Source organism: Mixophyes fleayi, chromosome 4, assembly GCF_038048845.1.
Source record: "Mixophyes fleayi isolate aMixFle1 chromosome 4, aMixFle1.hap1, whole genome shotgun sequence".
Classification (NCBI taxonomy): Eukaryota; Metazoa; Chordata; class Amphibia; order Anura; family Limnodynastidae; genus Mixophyes; species Mixophyes fleayi.
The window spans coordinates 137628953-137650655 of record NC_134405.1 but is presented as its reverse complement, the minus strand read 5'-3'; the positions used below and the strand labels follow the sequence as shown (position 1 = coordinate 137650655).

Genomic DNA, 21703 nt, shown 5'->3' with positions numbered 1-21703 from the left:
GCAGACAGGGTGGCATAGGGTCACAAGTGGAATCTATGTATCAGGCAAAATGGACATTTTGCAATACATGTTATATGTAGCAATCTTTAATTTAAGACCCCAACTTTTTCTTTTATACATACCAGTGCATGTGCATATTAATATTATATACCACTGCACATAAGATTTAATGGGGTGGAGGGGACTCACTGGCACCGGAGCTAGATAAGGAGGATTGACATACGTATACAGGCAGCAGGAGGGGGAATGGGCAGGGAGGCTCATCCCTTTTCACACCTGGGGATTAATTAGATCCAGTGAGAGTTCGGCTATGAAGATCAAGTGGGGGGTTAAGAACTTGTAGGGGGCAGGGAGAGGAAGAGGATGGCTAATATCGAGTGGAGATTTACAAAAGCACCAGCCATCACCATTGCTGACCAGAAAAATCACAATTACTCGAATTGAAACAGCAGACATGCCTCCAGATATCCATGAAAACACTTCAGGCTGCCGTCCAGCAAGGCTGAGGAACCCATCAAGGCGATTGATTGAGGCAGCTGAGTTGCAGGAATCCAGCCAGGCACAAAGATTACACAGCAATGACTCTGAGTCACATGTGAATAAGAGAAGGAGTGCACCACAGACTGTCAAAGGGACACAAAGCAGCCAAGAAGAAGCAAAGCAGCAAGAAAATCCTAGCTATCAGGATGGAGGCAGCTGCAGGACAAACCCAGCAAGCAGAAAAGGGGGTCACAGAGCTGCAGCACATGGTAAGTGAACTGCCTGCCCTCCCCCAACCTACTGAACAGGGTCATGGTGCTGAAGATGATGAGGAGTCAGGGAAAGAAGGCAGCTTAATGGAGCAACAGTCTGAAGGGCTGGACAATACACCCTCATCACAGCATTCATCTCGGGATAACATGGCCACAGCTTCACCAGTTAACAGGGAACATATTTCGCAGGCATGGGGAGTGAATAGGCACAATCTCATTGCCCCAACGCAATTACACGGACAGCCACCCAGCTATGGTCCACCACAAATGACAGAGGGCATAGCAGGTCATTACCCACCACCACCAGTTCTAGGACAGCAAGGATGGGGGCCCTATGCTGGTTTAGGTTATCAGCCTGCTCCATACCACTACTATCATTCCCCACGGTTCCTCTCACCCCCGCAGTGCAGATACCAGCAAGAGAGAGGGTGCAGCCAAGATTGCCAAGAAAACAGGCATAGAAATCCAGAGCAGAGACATCAGCGGCATGGTAGTCGCAGATCGGAAAGGAAGCACAGTCAGCACACCTCGCCTCACCACCAGGGAAGTAAAGCACAGGCATCATATAGGCATCAAGAAAGAAGACCACATCAGACCAGTCATCGGCACACATCGCATCGAGATAGGAGCTCACACAGGGTGAATGCTGGTGTCGGGTCCAGCACCACAGCAAGAGAAGAACATAGTCAAGTCCCCGCCAATACCAGCGGGACCCAACAGCTCAACATCACTCACCAGGTGCCACATCCAGCCCGGTCAGCAGTCGTCGCCAGGGCCAGTGTATCAGTGGAGACTGGTAAGAACTCTAGTAATGATACTAATGTTAATAATGTTAATAATGTGATAAGGCATGATCATTTTAACGTACATGTGGGAGTAGAGGACTGCTCAGGGTTAATAGTTCTACTGAATCTGAGCTCGAATCAGCGTACAAGGCTTTTAAGGAGCAGCGGCACGGCACGTGCTGAGGATGGCAAGAAAGAAGGGAAGGCAAACAGGTCCTAGGATAGATGCAGTTAGGAGTCAATGGGACAGGCTTCTGCATAAAAATCAACAACATTTTAGCACGCCGGGTATCCTTAGGAAGCGATCTGGGCTCATTTACAATACAAACAAGGAGGGACATTGAGAAAAGCACATTTATAGACAGTGTCAGACTGGGGCATGAAGGGCCCACCGGGGGACTGCAATGCTAGGGGCCCACCAGAGGGGGTGTGGACAGCCATCATAGAGGTGAGACCAGACACTAGAGGGGGAGTGGTCAGCCCACGAAAGACAGCTAGCTCCATAGTGTACTATATAAAGAATGCAGTGTGTGTTGGGCAGAAGAGTCACCAAAAATAGGGATTGTCCCATTAGACCAAGCTTGACTAACCTGTGGCACTCCAGCACCCCAGCATGCTTTGCCAATATATAGCAGCTTATTACTGGAAGGGTATGCTGGGACTTTCACAACACCTGGAGTGTCACAGGTTAGCCAACAGAACATTTGACAGACTGTCCTACCTGTTCTTGGATCCTGGAATGTTGGGGGCCCTATTTGGAAAAAATAATGGGTACATTTAGAAAATTCAAACCAGCCCCGGCGTTAAATCAATAGGACCCACAATTAATACTTAGGCCATCCTCCAGTCCCAACATTAAAGTTTTCTAACATTTTTTAAGTTTTCCGCTCCCCCCCACCAACGAAGAGGGCAGCGATCAGGGTCGGGGCCTACTGGGGGATAGCCCGATTCCCCAGTGGCCCAGTCTGACCCTGTTTATAGATATAACTCATTATATCTATAAACATCATATATATTATATCATATATATATATCATATATATTATAATTCAATTCTATTGAGAATGAGTAACAAATAAAGGACGTTCTCCTGGAACCACTTAAGGATAAAGAGAACTTTAAGGTTAATGAAATAGTGTTGAATAAGAAATTACACCAAATTGAAAATGCTGTGACTAAGGTGAAAGAAAGGAAATATATTAGTGATAAGTGAGATTATGAACAGAAAAATGTTAAGACATGGATAAGATTTACCACTCATAAAAGCTACAAACGCAACTTTATCCCTGAAAGGGACACTAGGCCTACTAATTCATGGGAAACTGTTCCAAAAAGGAGACATGATTCAGTTGTACACGTGAGAGACAAGTACATTTTGAACCAGTGACTAGAAATAGTTTTTCAATACTGGAAGGGACTGATTGTAGTGATAATGAAGATTTTTTTGCCCCCTGGGTTTTACAACACGGGAAAAAAAATTTACACCGACAAAAATGAATTTCAACTTTAACTTTATATTGATATTAATAAATATGTGAGAAAACGTACTCTTAAACGGCATTTTGCGAGGAAAGATCAGGCCTTGATAACGAATTATGAAAACATTTCAGGTTTAAAATTAACCTCTAAATTTTATCCCCTTGAATCTAAAAGTAGCTGCATTGATATTTTTCAAGACTTGATAACTCAGGATCTTTGTTATCATGATTATAAAGTCGATTTCGATCTGAATCTGACGAAAATGGAAACAGAAACTCGAAAGAATCTTAGAGATAGCAGCAAACATCCCCTTCCCTCCAGACTATAATTAATAGAGTCTGGCAGACGCAGCATCTATGACCAGCATCATTCGCAACTCATTGAGAGCCTTCGCCAAGGTTTGGGACCCGTGGTTTTCTTTTTTTCAAGTTCGCTCACCATTCACATAACTTAGTACTGCTACCTACTCCTCCTCCCTTATCTTTTTGTCTCCTTTTTCTTCTGATTTCTTATTTTTGGTAGCCTGTTGCATTTCTTAATTTGGATCTAGCCCCTCCTCCTCTTTATCTCCACCCTTTCTCTTTTCTCTCTCTATCTGTCACAATTTCCAAGGATGTTCTAGGGATCCCCTGAATCTGCCAGATTTAACATGGCTCACTCAAGTTTGTGGAGTCTAATGGGTAGATGGTGTTCATCAGGAACCCCCACAAGGCAGTGCCATCTTTCTGACTGGGCACGATGGGCAGGTGCCCAGGGGCCCAGGGGGGAAGGTCGCCGAAGGCAATGAAAATAAAAAATCCTGTAGAAGAAAAAAAACAAACAATAAAAAACTTACCTTATCCGGCTCCCTCCCTGGTCCCCTTTTCCGTGCTGTGCTTGCAGCTTGCACAGCACAGAGGAGCGCAGCATGGAGGACTAAAGAAAAAAGAAGAGAAGGGGATCGGACTTAGGCGATTGAAAGGTAAGTTAAGGGGGCCCCTATATATATATATATATGTGTGTGTGTGTGTAAAAAAAAAGTGATTTTATATGGATATATACATATATTTATATATATACACACATATATATATAAAATCACTTTTTTTTACACACACATATATATATATATATATATATATATATATATATATAGATATATAGATATATTAAAAGCAAATAAAAGATATATCTGGCGCTGATCACCACAGCGTGACCACTTCAAAATGGTATGATGGAATATGTATATATATACACAATGTATAACAGTTAAGTCCTGTATCCACAGTATATGAAAATCACTTGACTCTTATAAGAGTGGCAGCCTCGATAGCCTGACGCCAGATGGTTAATCCGGACGGATTGGATTACTGCAACAGAAAAACAAGCAGGGCGCCTCTCAGTGATATATCAAATATGCAACGTGGGATAGAGCAATAACATGCGTACCGTGAGGTAAACAGCGATGGGTCTTTTAGGAAATAGTGGAGTAGTCTTTGCTGTACTTGTAGTCCTCCAGAACTCCACCGATCAGTACAAAAATATATAAGTCTCTGTTGCACTTATATGGGTGTCATATAATTGGTAATCTTGGGATACCAATCCCACACACCCCATAGGATTGTGGGGTTATTGGTGATATTGCCCTCACCAAAAATACTACAGAGTTATACTATGTTTGCTCTTTCTGCATTTTTGTACTGATCGGTGGAGTTCTGGAGGACTACAAGTACAGCAAAGACTACTCCACTATTTCCTAAAAGACCCATCGCTGTTTACCTCACGGTACGCATGTTATTGCTCTATCCCACGTTGCATATTTGATATATCACTGAGAGGCGCCCTGCTTGTTTTTCTATTGCAATATATATATATATATATATATATATATATATATATAATATAGAGGCCCCGGTGCACTGCTTTGCCCGGGTGCCCATAATGTTGTTAAGCTGGCCCTGCCACAAGGAGGTATGGTTTTAGCAGCCCCTATCCTGCAGGTCGGGGTCCCTTGAGAGAGTACCAGGCAGAGTGGTTTGGAGGAGCCAGGAACAGAGGAAACAGGCGAGAGCTGGACACAAGGAGGTAACACAGGATAGTAGCAATGGAGACACTGGAACAGAGGTAGTTCAATATAATCAGCGGAGTGGAGATGTAGAACTGTAGCTGACACAATGGTGGTAACTCAGGATAGTAGAAATGAAGTCACTGGAACAGTGGTAGTTCAATATAGGCAGCGGAGTGAAGATGTAGAACTGTAGCTGACACAATGGTGGTAATTAAGGTTAGTAGCAATGGAGTCACTGGAACAGAGGTAGTTCAATATAATCAGTGGAGTGGAGATGTAGAACTGTAGCTGACACAATGGTGGTAACTCAGGATAGTAGAAATGAAGTCACTGGAACAGCGGTAGTTCAATATAGGCAGCGGAGTGAAGATATAGCACTGTAGCTGACACAATGGTGGTAATTAAGGTTAGTAGCAATGGAGTCACTGGAACAGAGGTAGTTCAATATAGGCAGCGGAGTGAAGATGTAGAACTGTAACTGACACAATGGTGGTAACTCAGGTTAGTAGCAATGGAGTCACTGGAACAGAGGTAGTTCAATATAGGCAGCGGAGTGAAGATGTAGAACTGTAGCTGACACAATGGTGGTACCTCAGGATAGTAGCAATGAAGTCACTGGAACAGCGGTAGTTCAATATAGTCACAGAGAGTGCAAAAGCCAGGTCCTTACTGCTGCAGGGAATGAGCACAAAGAACAGGCATCTGACAGGAGAAATCAGGTGGTTTAAATACCCTCCATGATTCTGTGGTCAATGAGGAGCGAGAGCGAGATCTGAAGGAGGACGAGCGGATCTGTGCACACGCAGACCCGCCGGTAAGATGGTGCCCGACATCGGACGGATGCGGCCGAGACACCGGGATCACTTGCCTGCAGGAAGAAGGTAAAGGCGCCGGTACCCGATAGTGTGACACTATCTCTTCTTTACTTTTCTTATTTTCTCCGCTCCTCTGTATTCTATAAGAAATATCTCGGTCACTCTCTCTTCTTATTTATAATCCTGTTGCTGATGCTTTGAGTTCTACCCTTACACCGGTTGTTGACACTGTTTGCTTTTTCTGTTACTGATTTATGTGAGCTAATACTGTCAGTTGTAAACTTTTTATCATTTGACCTTGAATTTTTTTTTTTTTTAAAAAAAAGGAATCTTAGAGATAATAAGAATGTAATTAGAAAACAGATAGATAAACTGGGTGAAGTGGTACTCCTGAAAAAAGTTGAAGTTAAAGTTAAAGAAGCTAGAAGACTCTTAGAGGACCAATCCTCCTATATCCCATTACCTGGGGATCCGACAAATGAATATGTTTCAATGTTGAGAGAGGTGTTGTTAAAAGGACTTTGCAAAACGATTACTACAAAAGAGGAATATCCATATTTTATGGTAACTAATCCAATTATCCCCACTTTTTACTTTCTACCAAAAATACATAAAAGCCTAGTAGACCCTCCAGGTAGACCAATTATAGCTGGAATCGAGTCTCTTACTTCGCATCTCTAAAAATATATAGATGTGTTTTTAAGGAAGTATGTGGTAGGTTTGACCTCATATTTTAAAGATACTACACGTGTATTACAGACATTTAAAGACTTCAGATAGGAATCAGAATATATGTGGGTCACCATAGACGTTCAGTCACTCTATATTTCTATTAAACATGATAAAGGCATATAAGCATGTAAACAATACCTTGATCCTGACCCTTCCCTCACAGAGGAACATATAATCTTTATTTGTGACCTTATGCGTTTTATATTGACCCCTAATTATTTTACATATTTGGATGATTTCTATTTATAAATTTGCGGGATGTCTATGGGTACAATATTTGCAACCAGGTTTGTAAACTTGTTAATGGGAAGTTGGGAGCAAAAATATAAATTTGATCAAAATCAAGTTTTTGAGTATATCATCTTGTATAAAATATATATAGATGATATTCTGATGGAATGGAAAGGTGATGGTGAATCATTGGACCAATTCTTATTGTATATAGACAATAATGAGTTTAATCTCAAATTCATGCAACAAATAATGACAGACAGGTTGAATATTTAGATCTAATATTGGTGGGCACAGATGATGTAGTGGTGACTAGGAACAATATCTAGGCAGTAGCTGCATATAGGTACCTTCACTTCAACAGCGGTCATGTGAAGAAGTGGAAAACCAATATCCCATTCTCACAGTTCTACAGTATTAAGAGAAACTGTAGTGAAAGTGAGCATTGTCAGGAACAATTATCATTATATTTGGACAGGTTTAGAACCAGAGGGTACTCCAAGGGACTAATTAAAGGGGGAATAAAGAAAATAGAGGGAGCGGATAGGATGGATCTATTAACATATTCTAAAAAATAAAAATAAAAATGTAGGAAACATCATTGGTAATCTTCCAAAAAAATTGCCATTTAAAGGACACCTTGGCCCCTAGTCTACTTACCGAAGAAAAGAATGTAAACAATATCACTTTCTTGGATACCAAGGGATTTATCAAGTGTGGCCATTGCAATATCTACAAATATGTGAGCTTATTTAAGAAGATTTTTTACAATAGTGAAAAAAATTTAAGTAAAAGATCTTATGAATTGTATGACCACCTCGGTAGTGTATTTGTTATAGTGTACCTGTGGTACCCGTAGATAAAACCAAAACGGGTACTGAAACTTTGGATTCAGGAACACATTATGCACTTTAGAAACATGTTAGAGAGTAACACAATATCTAAACATTTTTTACAGAAACATAACTCAGATCCTCAACAGATTACCTTTAAGGCTATTGACCATGTAACTCTGGGACCAAGGGGTAGTGACCTTCAAAAGAAGCTTGCACAGAGGGAAATGTATTGGATCTCTGATCTTGGTACTCTGTCTCCTAGGGGTTTAAATGAAAGCTATGAAATAGCTCTGTTCCTTGGACTTCTAATTAGTATTGATTGGTTTGGAAACTGTTTTATATATACATTTTTTTATATACTTCTTATATATTATGAGTGACATGTTATAGATGTATTATAAGGATATGTGAATTAATTATGTATATATTTTTATTATTAATGTTTATCATTATATTTTTATATAACTCTAAATTATATTTATAGTAAGATATTATATTTTAATACATCCAAATTGTCTGTAGCTATATGTGGTATTTGAAAAACAGAGAGGGTGGGTTGCGCTATCTGTTGACGTTTGAAGCAGCCAATAAACGAACCTGAAGGTGTATAGGAGGGAATCCCTACCCTCCCGAAAGGGGAACTGGTTGTAGAAATATGTCAGGTTCAAGGCGCTGGTAAATATAATATGTGTTACAGGGTAAGATTAATTGCATTTAATGGACCATAATGAGCACAATGTACTTTCCAGCTGGAAAGGAAAAATATATACTAGTATGGATGCAATCATATACAATGTATAAATATGTAAACATCAATCAGAGCCGAATTTTATAGAATGGATCAGTCCGTCCATATTGGCGTATCACTGAATGATATGGTGGGTGCACTGTGCAAAATAAAGAAAAAATGAAAAAAATGAAATATGAAGAATAAAAATAAAGATATATAAAAATATAAATATGCAAACGATATTGCAATATCCAGGTAGCAATGTCCAAACAACAGATGGAAAACAAGTAATATACTGCTGTATTGCCAAAAACAAATGTCCCATACAAAGTCCTGGTGCAATGATGGGCTCACTGCAAAGGCACAACTGCCCAAACAGAGTAAAAAATAAAGGCAAAGTGTAGCCCGTGGTAAATGTCCAAAAAAGTCTATATGAACCAAGTGTAACACCATATCATTCAGTGATACGCCAATATGGACGGACTGATCCATTCTATAAAATTCGGCTCTGATTGATGTTTACATGTTTATACATTGTATATGATTGCATCCATACTAGTATATATTTTTCCTTTCCGGCTGGAAAGTACATATGTGGTATTTATTTGTACCCAATCCACTCTGTATTAGAGATGTTCTCTGTCCCCAGTGTTTTGGCTTTGTTTTTGGATCTGGATCAACTTTGTATTTTGGTTTTGGTTTTGGTTTGGTTTTGGCCAAATGTGCCCGTGCGTGCTTTGGTTTTGGTTTTGGATCTGTATTTTTAAGAAAAATAGCTAAAATATGCTAAAATCACATCATTTAGCTCTTTTTTTGTTGTTCCTACATTATTATTATTAACTTAAATAACACTAATTTCCAGTCATTTGCAGTCAATTTTGACCAGCTCACAGGTCACAAAGTTATTTTGATGCACATTTGGACAAAGACTGCAGAGATCTGGCTGGATGCTAAATGACAGAGCAACGACACAAACACACGGCAGTTCATAGCACATCTGGGAAACATTGCCACACAGCAGTGGCAGAAAAGAAAAGTGGTGCAAGATGGAATTGTCCTTGGGCCTTCCCACCCACCCTTATGTAAGATATTGAAAAGGACATGTACAGTTTAACAAAGCAAGTACTCCAGCGACAAGCAGTGCCACTTTTGTGGTTGAAGTGCTTGGTTTCTTTGGGCCCCCACAAAAAAAGATACCAATAGCTTAGCTGCCTTAAGCCTAACAGTGCTGTCAATGAACTCTACATTATTAAACCATGTCAGCTCGTGCTGCATCTTTAATCTCCTTTTCCTCTGAGGAGACCTTCCTCTCATTCCTGAAGAACTGCCAAACTTATGTAGACACAGGAATGGATATTACAACTGGAGTGGCATTAGATCTGCTTCAGACAGACTGTGACACAGAACATGTGGGCAGCATGGAATCTGTCATGTTGAATATGCTACATTGAACAGAGATTTAAACCAATATATTGACGCAGTTGAGGAGACCGTGCTTAAGTTAAAACATGACCCACCGGATGAGAGCCTGGATTTAAGAGAGCTCGTACACGAGAGATACACTGCGCTTCCTAAGAAAAATACAGAGGCGGCCCTGAGGCAGGACGATAAATATGTTCAGCAGCTTCCACCTGCAGGGTGGAAGCTGCTGAAGCCCAAATTCCCTTGCGGGAGTCTTCGGTGAATACCTTCCACCTTGTTAGACTCCGCACCTCTAGCTAATACCAGTCGAGACAGTAGGATCTCCCTCATCTATTCGTGAGCTAACCTGACAGGGACTGTCTGATGTGTCTATTTCTATGCTGTCGTTAAAATAATCCTCCACCATATTTTGGTTGTTGATAGTAGAATCAGGTGGAGTTACGGCAGAGGTATCATGTTTTTTGGTCAATTCTTTTAGATCAGACCAGATGTCAAAATGTTGTGCTGAGTCATCTGCATCATCCCTGGGTATTTTGGGAAAACTAAGTTTTATTTCCTAGCAGCTGTTGAGTGAGAAACTGAAGGAGGAGAGGCTGTCCTGTCATGTAACACTTGAGCTGTCATCTTGCTCACCAGAAGCTCCTTGCATCTCTTCAGATCTGGGTCAGTTTGAAACTAAAAGAAGACATAGCTCTTAAACCTAGAATCAAGCACAGTCGTCAAAATGTAGTGATCCAATTTCAAGATTTTGATAACTCTTGGATCCTGGCGAAGAGAATAAAGTACTTGATGTACAAGTCTGACATACTTAGCATAATTGCTTTGTTTCATCTCCTCCTTCAGTTTCTCAAGCTGCTTTTTCAAAAGTCTAATTAAGGGAATTACTTGGCTCAAGCTAGTAGTGTCTGAACTCACTTTACAGGTGACTACTTTGAATGGTTTCAGCACATTGCACAACACGGAAAGTATTCTTCACTGCGCTTGAGTAAAATACATCCCCCCTCCTTTCCCAATGTCATGGCTTGTGGAGTAAGCGTGGATGGCTTTTCGCTGTTAGTCCATTCTCAGAAGCATGTATAGGGTGAAATTCTACCTTGTTACCACCTCTTGCTTTAGTTGGTGACAGGGCAAATTAAATTGCTCTTGTAGCTGCTGCAATTTCCTACATGCTGTTGCTGAATGACAGAAATGTCCAGATATTTTACGGGCCACAGACAGCATCTCCTGCACGTCCCTGTCATTTTTAAAAAAGCTCTGCACCACCAAGTTTATTGTGTGAGAAAAACAGGGAATGTGATGGAATTTACTGAGCTGTAATGCTCTCACAATACTGGTGGCGTTATCAGAAATGATATATCCTGAGTAGAGTCAAAGCGGAAAAAGCCATGTTGCAATGACATCCCTTAATTGTTGTGACAGATTTTCAGCTGTATGCCTCTTTGTGAAGTCGATGATACATAGAGTAGCCTGCCTCTGATAAATGTGACGTACTTGGATACATGCTGCTGCTGTTCCTGCTGGTGAAGGCGAATCACCAACCCAGTGGTCTGTCACAGTCATATAATCTTTAGTTTGCCCAGTTCCGCTTGTACACATATCTGTGGTTAAGTGTACAGTGGGTAGAATGGCATTTTGTAGCCCAATAATTACATTTTTACGAACCTTCTTGTACAGGTAAGGAATAGCTTTTCTAGTAAAATGGTGTCGTAATGGAATTTGGTATTGGGCCTCAAGTAACTGTCTAAAACCAGCTGCATTAATAATGGATATTGGACGCAGATTTAATACTAGCATAGTCGCCATGGCGTCTGTGATCCACTTTGCGACTGGGTGACAGCTTTCATAATTGCTTTGTCTTGGAAAGGATTGTTTAGCAGTCAATTGTTGTAAACTACTAGTAGTCTTCTTCTTGGTCTGCTTCTGGGATAAAAATCCACCCCCAGCAGCAGAAGCAGCAGTGGGACTAATCCAGGATAGTGGAGGAGTCATCTAGCCTTAGCAACTTGGATGCAGGACTAACTCTGATCGCTACTGAGGATATTGATGAGGAAGGTGTTGTGGGTGTAGATTTCAGGTGTCGGGATCTAGCTGAGAGAAGGGACCTAGCTAATGCTGGACTGCTTGTTGTTATTTTTTTAGCATAAGTTTCAGATTTTCCCAACAGCTTGCCATGAACTCGCTTCAAATGGTGTACCATGGATCAGGTTCCTAGATGGTTAAGGTCCCTACCTCTACTGACTGTGGCTTTACAAATGCTACAAATGGCTAGACAATTGTTGTCAGGATTTGGGTAAAAATAATACCACACATAAGAGGTGGATTTTTTGGTCTTATGTCCAGGCATGACAATGGCCTTTTTCTTGTTACGTGCCAGAACTGCTTCCACCGGTGCAGGACTTACACAAACAACATCATCCTCATCCACATCCGCATTAGCACCGTTGTCAGCTATACAAATATGCCCCTCATCCTGTTGCAATTCCAAAGTTGCATTCTCAATTTGTGCATCACCGGCTACACTTGGGCTGCTTTTGCACACATCTGCAGAAATGCTGAATGGAGGCTTCTTTATGGGTACAGTATCAGAAAGATCAGGCTTACACATAGCACTCGTGGATAGACCCTCCTCAGGGGTTTGCGTCATTTCTGAATCTGAGCATACATTTTCCTCTAATGCCTTACTGTTATCTTCCAGCTTGGCTTTTACACATAAAAGTATATGGGCAACACTTTTGGAGTCAGAATGAGGTCTTGCTTGGGCATGACTGACTTTACAAGAAGATGCCTCAGTGACATTTGCAGAACTAGCACTCATAGAGAAAGTTGAAGGCCTCATTCTTTTCTTGCCACTGCGTGTGTAGAATGGCATGTTGGCAATTTTAATTTTTTCTGCAGATAACTTTGCCTGGATTACTGGTCTTTTATTCTAGGTAAAAGGTGTTTTTTACATTTTTGTTTCCCTGACTTAAAAACACTATGCACTTTAACATAGGCTTTAGCAGATGACGTAGAGGGATTACTATCATTATGACTGGTGCCACCAGCTGCTTGGTTCTCCTGGTCTCCTGTGTACTGCTGTGAATCCATTTTGATAATACAGTACAATGTGACTGCAGATTTTGAACAACATTGCCAGCCCTATTATTTATATATCGCAAATGACAATTAGCTATGGAGCAGTGGAGCTCTCCTGTTTCTGTGTGAGCTATAACTCAGTAGAATGTCACTGGAAACTTTTAAGAAAGCTGCCACCCCCTCCTCTTTCTGTTTTAGATATGATGCTGCCCAACTGCCCTAGAAACTGCCAAGTACCGTGCTACCCCTCTGTGTCTCTCTGTGATATGGCACTGGATCGCTGTGGAGGGCGGTACTTATAGAATCCAAAACTTGCAAGATCCGATGAAGCAACAATGTCGTTTTGCCTTGTTTTCACTTCTGAGGGCACACAAAAGTACCGAGACTCAGCTCGGTACTCGGATTTGCAAAGTTAGGGTGGGCTCGGTTCTCGGAGAACCAAGCCTGAGCATCTCTACTCTGTATAGATATATCAGTATATTGCCCATTACTAATATGGCCGTTGGTGGATGCTTAGCTTGTATGTGTGATAAGCCGGCACTAGGTCATCATGACCAGGAATGATCCCGCATCTCTCATGAGACCACGCATGCGCATGGATACACAGGTTGAGTGCACATGCGCAAGATGGCGATGTATAATATAAAACAACGCTAGATGACATATAAGTTTATTTCCTGATGAAGTTGGATATTATCAAAGATGAAACACGTTAGAACATATTGTGGACTATTTGAGAAATCAGTATATTCCTTGGTGTGGAAAACTTGGGAACATCTTCCATTTTGCTTTGTGGACGCACTGCCTGGGGAATGTAATTCTGGTTTACAACTGTGTTCCCAGATAAGCCTACTTTTTATATTATATTGTGAGTGCATTAACTATATGTTTATAAAAACTTTTTCATTGATATGAAAATACTACACCATATGTGGCTTCTCTGTTCTATTTAAAAGTGTCTACAACAATGGAATGACCAAACAACACTGAGAGACTCAGATAAGCGCATTTTATCTTTCACTTGCTTTACAGAAACACAACCGGTGTGTGTGTTGTGGGGCTCCACTTACATCTGATGATACTACACTATTGTTGGTTTCTGTTTACTTTTGTATATGAAATGACAAGAAATTACTGAAGAATTCCTATCAAATTTGTTAGATTGTCTGATACATGCTCCTTGCCTTTATCCATTCGGTACGCATATATGGCACTATATTTTGGTGTGACAAAGCTATTCTAAAATACTGCACTATTAGGCACATTTTCCTCTTCCGCTCTCTTCTTTTGCAGACATTTATAGCTCTATACACCTTGACAGAAACACGGCTAAAGGTAAAAGAAAAGGTTAGTGAGAGAGTTTTAGGGCAGGCTTATGTGTGTAAAACTATGGATAATTGGCTAAGTGGGATGTTCGTTTACACAGGGGGTTACTTAGAGGTTTTCGGCTATGAGTATGGTAAAATACACAAATTTCATTCACCCAGTCTATAGGAAGTACAAGTGGACCATCTGGAGGGATTACGATGAGGCATTTTGGCTGAAATTGCAGGGTCTGAAACCAATTAATTTTGGGCCAATGGACGTAGATATCTTGTTAAACTCCCAAGGCAGTGTAGTTATGGAAAGGGGGGTGCATCAGCAATGCCAGGGGCGGAGAGGCCTAGTTTACAAAGGCAGGAAATACATAAGTGTTGGGCATTCAATGAAGCTCAGTGCAAGTTCAGGCACACGTGCACTTCTTGTGGAGAAAACCACTCCTCAAAAGAGTGCGTAAAGAAAAAGAAGGCCATCTGGTTGCCTTATCCGGTGCAAGTGGGCCTAGCAAAGGCAACTAGCCCAATAAGACTGGACAGGATGCAGGTGTGGCTGGACTAAAAACCTAAAGTCCATCAGTGTGCAACCAACAGTGGTTAGGGACAAAATTGTCAAGGAAATGATCTTGGACCAAATTGCTGGCCCATATGTTGGGCCCATAAATGATTTGGTTGTCTCCCTCTTAGGCTTGGTGCCTAAGAAGGCAACAGAGAAGTTCAGACTCATTCACTATTTGTCCTTCCCAGAACGAGCATCTGTTAACGATATGCTCAACAGGGAGCACTGTTCGGTCCAATAATAGTCATTTGACAGTGCAATCTAAATGGTTAAAGCACATGGCAGGGGTGCCCTTACCGCCTCTTGATGTTACACCCAGACAGTTTTAGGTTGATGGGTTTCTATTTTGACAACAAATTTGTCATTGATAAATGTTTACTGATGGGGTGCGCAATATCATGCTTGTACTTTGAGGTTTTTGTTCGTTTCCGCAGTGGTCTTTTGAAACCTGTACTGGGTCAAAATCCATAGCGTGCATTACTTGGACAAAGAAAGCAATACAGCCAGTTGTTGGGAGAGCTACAATACATGTTTAGGCAATTCGGTATCCCTGCCACTCAAGAAAAAACTGGGGGTTCAAAGCCAATCATAGGTTACCTAGGAATCGAAATTGACACTGACAGGTTAGGCTCCCAGTGGAAAAGATAGCAAGACTCAGCAAGATGGTTGACAGGTGCAAAGAGGCTAGGAAGGTCACGCTTAAACAGATGCAGTCATTGCTGGGGATGCTGTACTTCACTTGTCAGCTGATATCGATGGGCTGCATGTTTAAGAGTGGGCTGGAGAGAGCTACAGCAGGCGTAAAAAGAAGCACCACAGGAATCGCATTAAGAGGGAGACCAGGGAGGACCTGTTGGTATGGGATCGTTTCCTACATGAGCTTAATGGGGTTTGTTTATGGCCCGCAACAGAGCAGCCCAACTGTGAGCTACAGCTGTTCACAGATGCAGCAGGGACAATAGGTTTTGGAGCATATATGCAGGGTGAATGGTGCGCTCAATCGTGGCCAGACGAGTGGGTCGCTAGCATTCTCACCAAGAACCTAGCTGCTCTGGAATTGTTTTCAATACTGGTGGCGTTAGAGATTTGGGGAAAAATGGTAAGAGAACATGCACATCAGGTTCTGGTACGGCAACTTGGGGGTGGTGCAAGCCATTGACAATCAGTCAGCATCATCCCCCCAGTTATTAGGCTGCTTATGTGGTTAGCTGCGAGGTGCCTGCATCAGAACATTACATTCAGGGCAAAGCATGCCCAGGTGGAGCATAATACCACAGCTAATGCTCTCTCGCGACAAAAGTTTAAGTCTTCAGGGAGGTTGCTACCCATGCAAAGTAAGTAGGCTTACCATGCCCTTCCCATCTTTGGCAGATTGTCAACCCAGTCTAGGTGAGCTGGTGGCGAAGCCCTTTGTGCAAAAGACATGAAGAACTTATAGCGCAGCTTCGGATAGATGGCGGCAGTTTAAGACCACAAGACCATCAGAGGGTAAGGAAACCATGCAGATACTATTGGCATTCCTGGGTGAGCTACACACTGCTTTGAAGGCCAGTGTTATCAACATACTAGCCGGCATTGCCTTTTTCTTAAGGCTGAGGGAAGAAGCAGATATAACCAAAGCATTCCTAGTGCATACAATAATGAGGGTCTGGGCCAGGAATGTAATCCGGAACTTGGACTCACGGGAACCAGTGACAGCAGACAGGCAGAGGGAGTTAATAGGCAAGCGGCGCACAAGGTATAGCTATAAGGGATGGGACCAGCAGCAGTGCATAATCACCACGGAAAGATGGCTGTCTGCCCGGCTCCAGCTTCAAGGAAAAACAAGGGCGTGTGGGCGCCAGATGCAGGCTCCAGGGGGCGTGCTTGCTGGACCCACATGGTGGGCAGAACATGCCCCAAAATTTTGAGAAATTAGTAGATGCAAAAAAACCTTGTGCACTGCTTTCCCTGCATTTGTTGTTGATTTTAAATAAAACTGTGACTGTTATTTATACCAATATCAGTCTGTGCATTTTTTTTATTTCAGTAAAATGTTTTTTTCCTGCTGGATGCTAGCGGGTAGGCATATCCTCCCTTATGCATGTGCTCCCTAGGTGAAATTATATATTTATATTTATATATATATATATATATATATGTTAGAGCTGAAAACTGATGTAAGCTTTAGCTGAACACTGCACTTTACAGCCCTCTGGACACGTGGCAGTAATACAGAAAGACACAGTTCATTTGTACAGCTGCCAATTAATTCACAAGCTGCAGTGCTAGACTGTACAGATAGGAAATCAGCTGGCTTCCTTGTTTTCACTGAAGTCTCCACGTAAGTTTTCTTTACTCTGCAGCTCATGATAGGTCAGACCTCTGTCTGTCCAGGCACTCCCTTACATTTATACTCTCTTGTAGATGACATAGCCACTTCCAAAACATAAATCCTGAGCCTGTTGTCATAGTGGGTGTAACCTTGTCTTCCTGTTCTCTGCACGTCTCCTGAAGTGACATGTATGTATCTGTTCTGCATAACTTTAACTCTGTCGTGTGTGTGTTTAAAATTAGTAATAACATATGAATATTTATTGTATTCCCCCTGATGAAGAGATAGACTACCAAAAGACTTCTCAGGGCCTGGCTGCCTACCAGCTTACAACAACCCCCGCAGGGTCCAATTACGTTCACTTGATATTATGTTTCAAACTAATACCCGGTTCCTATTTCAAAAAGAACATAATTGATAGGACTTTCCTTTCACTTTCTTTTTAAAATGTGTTGCAAAAAATATTTTTTTATTATTATTGCAGTACCGTGTTAGCCAGAAAAATCTATGTGATGTTAAATACTTTCGTGTCAAAAAAGACAAAAGTATTATAGGAGTGATACCTTTATTGGCTAACCAAATTTTTTTTTATTATATTTGCTAGCTTTTAGAGTACAGCGGCCCCTTCATCGGGCAAGTTTACAAATGTAAACTTTGTAAACTTGCCTGATGAAAGCTAGCACATATTATAATATTTTTTGGGGGTTAGCCAATAAAGGTATCACTCCTATCATACTTTTTTGACATCACATAGACTTTCTTTTTAACATACAGTTCTGGCTCACTCTGAAAACATCGTTAACTACTCCTTATGTACAGCAAGGATTTACCCAGTGTTTCCCAAATCCTGTCCTCAGGGAACCCTAACAATGCAGTTCTCCAGGTCACCAGTGTAATAATTATACCATCTATGGATCTGTTACATTTGTCAGTCAGTAATGATTACACCTGTGCTCCAGCAATGAGATGTGGAAAACATGTCCTGCAGGACTCCCTGAGGATTGGATTTGGGAAACACTGGCTTAACCCATTGTGGGTTTACAATTTTTATTACAACAGTTGAACAGAAAGGATTACCGCTGTCTACATTTCAAATACAAGAATTTTTATATACTTTTCATTTCCAGATTCATATATCATTTATATCATAGATATCTCCTGCATTAGGTTAAGTATCGCATAATACCGCAGTCCCCATAAATCTCAATAGGGACTGCGGTCTGAGTCAATTTATCAAGCTCCGAAAAGCCTAGCTGTAGACACTCTACCCTATGGGGAGAGCATAGCAGGAGAGGGATCTTCGGATCAGAGCAGACTACATGCTCTCTTCTCCTTTAAATAATGACAAGTGCAGCCATAAGCAAAACGTCCCTAAACTCAGATGATAGGGATAACAAACGATACTAACAGCTTCAGGTTTAACTCCTCTCCAGTTTCCAGGAAATGGGATGGGGGTGGGTGTTGACTCCCTGGAGAGGATATACCATACTTGCCAACTCTCCCGTAATGTCCGGGAGACTCCCGCATTTTGCGAGAGTCTCCCGGACGAGTGTGGCAATCTCCCTGATTGTAAGTGGGAAAAAATCAGTTTAAACGCCGCGATTCACCCGGAATCGTGGCGTTTAGCCCCGCCCCCGCTGTAAAATGACGCGATTTGCGTCATTCCGTAACGGGGCGGGGCCAAAATGACGCGATTTCGCCGCCCCGCCCCCTGCACACCCACCTCCCAGCCGGCATCTCCCGGAAAAAGAAAAATGTTGGCAAGTATGGGATATACCCCGGGACAAGGTAATGGCATGTTCATTCCTTTTTACTCGGCTGGAAACAACAGGACAACATTAGACAGGCTGAGTAACATCACTGTATTGTTTTCATGGTTGTTTGTTGCTGTTGCCTTACATTGTTCCCTTTGTTTTAACTGCTGTGTAGCCTGTCTCCTCTGTATTTATTAATTTCTCACTTCCTTTCCTTCCCGGTTCCCCTGCGCTGCTGTTATTTCCTCCTTACTCTCTGCTATATTATTCCTCGTGTTCACTGTTGTCCCCTCCTCTGTCTTGCTTACTCTATTTATGTTCCCTTTCCCTGTTAGCTGAGTTGTTTTCTTGCAATGGTGACATCAGGTGAGCAAGAAAGAATGGATGTGGCATGTTCACAAACACATAGTCCACCGTTAGCGTCCAGTGACGAAAGGTTAGCAAGTGATGACCAGGGGCCACGTAAATTAATGAACATTCTACACGCTCATTTCACAGGGGCCAGCACGCAGCACAAGGAAAGTTACATACCCAGCAGGCCAGTAGGGCGCAGCGCAGACGTGGTTAAATGCTCTTACACAGCATTGCTGATTGGGCTTCGGCCGTGTATCAGAGACAGGATAAAGAAAGGGTTTTATGTGGACCTGTTTGAGCAAACGGAGGAAGCGAAGTAGGAGTTAGAGACAGCCAGAGAGAAAGGGGGGATAGGTGAGGATGCTCACAAAACCTTCCTATGATGGGTGTCAGCTTACTGTTCTTTCGCAGCCACATACATAGAGACGCGGCCAGAGGCAGTGACAGATGTGTAGCGTTATGGATATCTTATTACAGATATATTCCTGACAGACAGGGGGTCGCATTGGCGCAAGTATGACGAGAATTTCAGGAAAAGAGTATCGGGACAGCATTCAATCCTTTTTTGATTGTAAAGATGTAGAGGTCTGGCAAGACATGGTGCGCCCCAGTACAAACGCGTCTGAGACGGTCCCTTCTGCTAGGCCACAGCAAGGAAGGCAAGGTACGCATCAAGAAACGCGCAATAGATGCTTTGCATTCAACAACGGGTTGTGCACCCGTAGAACCACATGTGCAGGAGGCCACACTCAGCGAAAGATTGCCCGCGTCCCTCCGCCAATGCCAGTAAAGGATGAGGGGCATCCACCTCCACTACTTCTTAAAGCCAGCTCCCCCATCAAACTGAAGGAGCTGGAGCCTTCTTTGAAAAATTTAGTTCCTTCCTGCACTGGTGCATTCAGGCGGGAATGAATCACAGAGGCATCGCACATTACCTAGATTTCTTATTCATAGGCCCAGCCAATCAAGCAGTCTGCGCAGACACACTTAGCTCAGCGCAAGCACTACTTTAGAACGTCCCAGTGGCACATGATAAAACAGAGGGTCCCTCCCATTGATTTCTTTCCTAGGAATTGAGATTGACACTATAGAAGGGTGTTGCAGGTTGCCCAGAGACAAAATAGAGAAATTACAGGGATACATAGACTCCGCTCAGGCGGCACGCACTCTTATGTTGAGACAAGAACAAATTCTCCTGGGCTCATTCAACTTCGCATGCAGGGTTATACCAATAGGCAGGGTTTTTTTGCAAGAAGCTCCAACTAGCAATGGCAGTTCTAACCAGTCCACATAGTAGACTAACGCTGTCAAAGGACATCTGAGGAGACTTGCCAATTTGGTCAGAATTCCTCTGGACATTTAACGGTGAGCGCATATGGCCTTCTGAAGCGGTATCCTCTGCTGTCTCACTAGACTTGCATACGGACGCTTCCGGGTCGTGGAGTTTTGGTGCTTATTTCCAGGAATCATGGTGTGCGGCTCCTTGGCCCGAGTCCAGGATCGCGAGTGGCTTGGTTAAAAACCTGTTGGTGTTAGAGCCTGGGACCAGTGGTTAGTGCCGGACGGCCATACACTGTTTGGTAATTTCAACATAGGTTGGGTCGCCTCACCATCCTTGCCTTCTCCACCACTGATTTAAATTAAGCAAATTCCAAATGAAATCTAATAAATTTCAACTTAAATTATAGTCAAATTTAACAGTTGTCCAGTGTCGTTACTCTTAGTGTTAAGTTCGGTTTTGGTTAAGATTGTTTATAGGGGTATGGTGACAGTGGTAAAGAACTCTTCAGTCCGCAGTTTATGAAAATGACTGTACAAATGCACAATTTAAGGTATCGTATATGCATTAAAGACTCTGGGTCAGATTCCAGACTTGCTAAGGTGGAGTCATTGCCGGGACAGCATCTTGCCTGCGCTGTTTCGGCATGATTTATTCATTAGTGGTTGCGTTATATTATCCATTATTGTTGCGATAAGGAAGATAATTAATGGGGTGGGTGGGTGGCCCTTAATAAATAAAACCCTTAGTCCTTTTGAAACGGCCAATATTTAACTCCTATTATTTGAGTTTGGGAGTTTTATTCATCTATTGGTCTATCCTTGCATGCAGTCTCACATTAATGTTAATGTCATGAATTTTAAGCGTAACTGTCTGTGATAAGTGTTCAATAAACTGTCATTTTTTTTTCACTAAGGGGGTCATGTAAAGTTGCAAAATGCGATATGCTGTGTATAATATGATTTTTACTTCTGCGCATGCACACAAACCACTAGCTATGGTTACTGAGTCTGAGTCGCATATTTCTCTGTGCAGCGCTGCGGAATTAGAGGCACTATATAAATAAATAGATGATGATGATGATATTGAGCTTACAACCTTTCTATTGAAGACACAGAACAGGGGAAGATGCTCATGCCTCTGTCCGGAGGCATGTCTCTATCAGGATCACTGTTTGAGCACACAGCATATTGTATAGAAGGGAAGAGGTCAGGGGAGTAGAG

At 42.1% G+C, this 21703-nt stretch overlaps 1 pseudogene; it reads left to right on the top strand.

Annotated features, from left to right (window-relative positions):
* The first annotated feature begins 449 nt into the window (after positions 1 to 449).
* The window catches only part of LOC142152135 (TRPM8 channel-associated factor homolog), a 47075-nt pseudogene continuing 25821 nt past the window's right edge, over positions 450 to 21703 (top strand).